Raw genomic sequence first — 4,286 nt, 5'->3', positions numbered from 1 at the left:
GGTTCATATATTTAGATATGTGTTCCTTTATTCTATATTTGAGACCTTAAAATTCTTATAACAGAGAAGCTGTTTTCAACAGAGCCCTGCGACGGAAGCATGCAGCTGTATTGAGACAGCACTGGGTGTTGAAATTTTGCGCCCCTAACAATTTTTGCACATGGGGCAACCTCCCCGTGGGCCCCACGCTACGCCACTGACCTAGCTGGCCTTCTACCTCTGCGTATACTTGTGAGATTCTAGAAGCATTTGAATAGTCGATGTCAGAAACAGAATGGTGGTCAAGATGGAATGTTAATTCAATCCATCAGGGCAATTGTCAGTGTAAGTGTAATATAACTCTGAAAGATGCATGCAGTTAAAAAACATACATACATACATACATACATGCCCTTCCTGTCCACATCTTCTGTTCATGTTTCAAGTAACACATTTCTCATTGTATTTGTTCATTTGGACACAGAACCCCCCCCCCCAATCTCCCCCAACAGGACCAGAGTCACTGCCATTTCTAGAAATACACTTTTGTAACGGGTTGTGGTACACATGTTGCTTTCCTTGAATTGTTTAAGTTACTATTTTTGTTTTGTTTTCCTCCACCCCACTGATGGACCCTGGGGTAGCTGAAATACCAGCATGCTGGCTTTCCCGTTCTCTGTGTAGTGTACTGGATGAAAAATGTGGTGCCTTCATCCTAAAATGCTAATTTACAGTAGAGCAGGGAAGGGGAGGGAGGAAAAAGACAGGAATATCTATCAGGGTTATTTGGAAGAAAATCATATTCGGATGGAGAGAAGGTGGTTTTAATTTCTGTAACTATGACTGGTTCTGAGTCGCACCTATAAAAATCAATCTGTTCCAGACGTCAAGGACCAGGGAGGAGAGTTTTATTCTCCGTGAAGTGTGTTAAGCTCATAAATGGATATGAGAAGAGCACCTTGCAAGTCTTTTAGGAATCTGTCTGTTTATTCCATGATGATAGCAGTGGGTGGGCTACCTTGAATATGCCGTTGTCAAGGTTAAGGTTAAGGTTAAGCATGAAGAGTCCATCCACAGAACAAGAGAGACATCCATGTGGGGAAGCAGGTTGCAATGCCTGGTTTCTTTGCTGGCTTTGGAACTGCATGTGGAACAGAGAAAACCGACAGCTCAGCTGGTAGAGGACGAGACTCTTAATCTCAGGGTCGTGGGTTTGAGCCCCATGTTGGGCAAATGATTCCCTTCCAGTTCTACACACCATTGGTCCATCTAGTGCAGTATTGTCTACACTGACTCACAACCACTCTTCTGGGTTTTAGAGGGCGGGAGGTGTCTGTCCCACCCAAGCCTGGAGAGGCCAGGGACCAAACCTGGGAACTTCTGCACTCAAAGCATGAGCTCTAGAACCGAACTGCTACCTTCCCCAACACTGCAGATCTCATGTGCTTTGTTCCACTCAGGTTTCGAGCCTGCAGGCCGCTAAGCATAGCAGTATTGGCTAATGGAGGCAGCCATCTTTTTTACTCTAAAGATTCTCCTGGTCAGGACACGACATCACAATGCAGCATTGTTGCCATGGCGCATTCTGTCTCAGAAGCATAGCTGTTGAGAGCATGTTGAGAGCATGCAAACCACCATCTGAGCAGCAATACTTTTTTTGTTTTGAAAGAGAGTAAAACCCTTGTCCACATCATGTTTAAAGTTAAAATGAAAATGCTTAAAATTTGACTGCCTCGTGGAAAGTTGCTGGATATCCTCCCAGCCCTTTTTATCCCCTTCAGGGGCTTGAATGGTCACATGAAAGAATAGAGGAGCTATCCAGCAGAAGAAGCTACTATTGTGCTGAGATGCGTCACGGCTGCTTATTGGGAGGAAGCGGAGCAATGAGGCATTGGGGAGGGCAGCACAATGTAGATACAATAGCGGAGCCAATCTGTCACTCCTGACGCTGCCTCCACCTGCTAAGCAGCAGTGGCTCACCTGCTGGGAAGTCAAGTAAGCATCTCTGCTCTGCATACTGTGTGTGTGTGTCCAGATTTCTTTCTCTCTCTCTCTCTCTCTCTCTCTCTCTCTCTCTCTCTCTCATCTTAATTAAATTTTCTGTTTTACAATTTAGAATACTCATTTAAACATCCTTAAAGTATGAATGACTTCCCTTCTTCTCTTTCCATTGTTCATTTTGCATATCATAAATCCCTGCATATTTTACAAAAACTAAATCATTCAATATTCCCCCCATATATTCAATAAACATTTTCCAATCTTCTCTAAACGCATGTTCTTTTTGTTATCTTATTCTATATGTTAAGTCTGCAAGCTGCACATATTTTGTCAGCTTAAGTTGCTGTTCTTCTTTAGTTGGGATCTCGCTTGTTTTCCATTTTTGGGCTAACAAAACACGGGTCGCCGTAGTGGCATACATAAATAACCTTTTTTTTGACATCTGAGAATTTTGGTCTGAATTATCCCCAATGAAAAGGACTCTGTTGTTGTTTTTTTGAAAAGTACTTTAAAACATTTTTTTTCAATTCATTATGAATTATTTCCCAATACCCATTTACCCTTTTACAGGTCCACCACATGTGAAAGAACGTTCCTTCAACCTCATGGCATCACCAGCACTGTGTGTGCGCGTCCAGATCTGCAGGACTTGGGAGCATCCCCAGAAAAGGCTGATGATAAGCCCTCATATCTGCAAATGGAACTGCTGAATCTAAGTCCTCTTTGTCAAATGTTGTACGCAACAGTAGCCACAAGGCTATTGATTGCGAAAAATTGGAAAAGTGGTACTATACCGACAAAAATAGAGTGGCTTGCCAAATTATTGGAGTACTACAATATATCCAAAACAATGGGAGAAATTGGAAGGATCTCAAAAGAGAAGATAGACAGGGATTGGAAGGTGTTTAAAGGATACTTGCAAAACCATATTGAAAAATCAGAACTCCTATTAGAATAAACAAGTTCCGTTTTAAATACTGAAATACTAAATAAGATGGATAACAATGTGTAATAGAAAAAGAAGCATGAAATTAGGTTAAAGGTGTGTGAAAGAAAGTAATAGAAGTGGAAAGAAATTGCAATTGAGTAGATTGGAAGTCTAACACAAAGGTGGGGTGAGGGGTGGTGGATGGTGATGGGAAAAGGAATTATCTGTGGGACTGAATGTAGGTATGTTTGAATATTCTTAAGGATTGTATGAAATGTATGTTTGTATGCTTGTATATTCGTAATATGTGTGTATAAATGCTGAATTATTTTAACAATAAAAACTTTTCAATTTTTTTTTAAAAAGTCCTCTTTGTCAAATGAAACTGCAGGGAATGTAAAAGAGTAGCACTTTGGATCAGAGCTGGCTACTGTGGAGACACTGAATGACCGGGAACTGCTCTTTCTCATTTGGGTACCCATGGGGAAATGAGCAGCCTCAGAGAGCTTGATTCAGCCTTCCCAACTTGTACTCACATGTTTGGATCAGGTAACATCACCTCCTGCCTCTCAGGTACTGGACTCTAGAGCTGATGGATTCTGGGAGCATGAGATCTTCTGGACATATTCCATTGGCTTGAAGAGAAGTTGCTATCAGTTAGTGCAGGAATTGCTATCCGTTTGGGTGGGAGCCAGGTTGCACCAAGTTGGTTGTAAGGTGGCTGATGTTCAATAATAATCAGGGGGTCATTTCAGCTTTGGAGCTCAAACCCAGCAAGAGTAGTACTGGCTGCTGCACCTGGCACCATCTGTATCCTGCAGAGGAATGAGAACGGACTGGCAGAAATAGGAAAAAGGAAGAGGATGTCAGAGGAAGACAAAAAAGGGAAAAGTAGAAGCCGACTACAAGTCTGCACGACACACAAGGGTAACTGGGGGATTCCATTCATGTGGAACTGGAAGGTGAAAAGAAAGGTGTGTGTGTGTGTGTGTGTGTGTGTGTGTGTGTGTGTGGAGGTACTAGCCCTGCCTATACTGAAAGCTTGCAAAGTTGTCTCCATTAGTCAGCGGCCATCCATCTTCCCCTTAAGCTATTGGACATGCATTCTCCCTGAGGTGCACTTCAGCTAACGTCCTTGAATAAAAAAGGCTAACACAACAAAGACAATTCCACTGCTCAGGAATTTCTTGACAACAATATGTCCCCTGCCAAGTACAAAAAAAAAAAATAAATGCCTGCGAAAATATTGAGCTTCTGAATCTAGATAGTGCAGAACTAAGATCAGATGAACACAGTTGTTCTGCCCTTCTGTGGCAGGGTTCCTGGAGCTTGCTGGGATGCCCCCATTCCTCGTTCATAGTCAAGGAGAAGGCAAGGA

The 4,286-nt window shown here is 42.4% G+C and overlaps 1 long non-coding RNA gene across 1 annotated transcript; it reads left to right on the top strand.

Moving 5' to 3' along the window:
* The first annotated feature begins 330 nt into the window (after positions 1-330).
* Positions 331-3,262, top strand: LOC310763762. Its single transcript, XR_014548794.1, has 2 exons — positions 331-1,974; positions 2,551-3,262. It is a non-coding gene; the product is annotated as an uncharacterized lncRNA (long non-coding RNA).
* Positions 3,263-4,286: the final 1,024 nt, after the last annotated feature.

The sequence above is a fragment of the Podarcis filfolensis genome, assembly GCF_964270895.1.
Source record: "Podarcis filfolensis genome assembly, chromosome: 5".
Classification (NCBI taxonomy): Eukaryota; Metazoa; Chordata; class Lepidosauria; order Squamata; family Lacertidae; genus Podarcis; species Podarcis filfolensis.
This window is presented reverse-complemented; position numbering and strand designations above follow the sequence as displayed.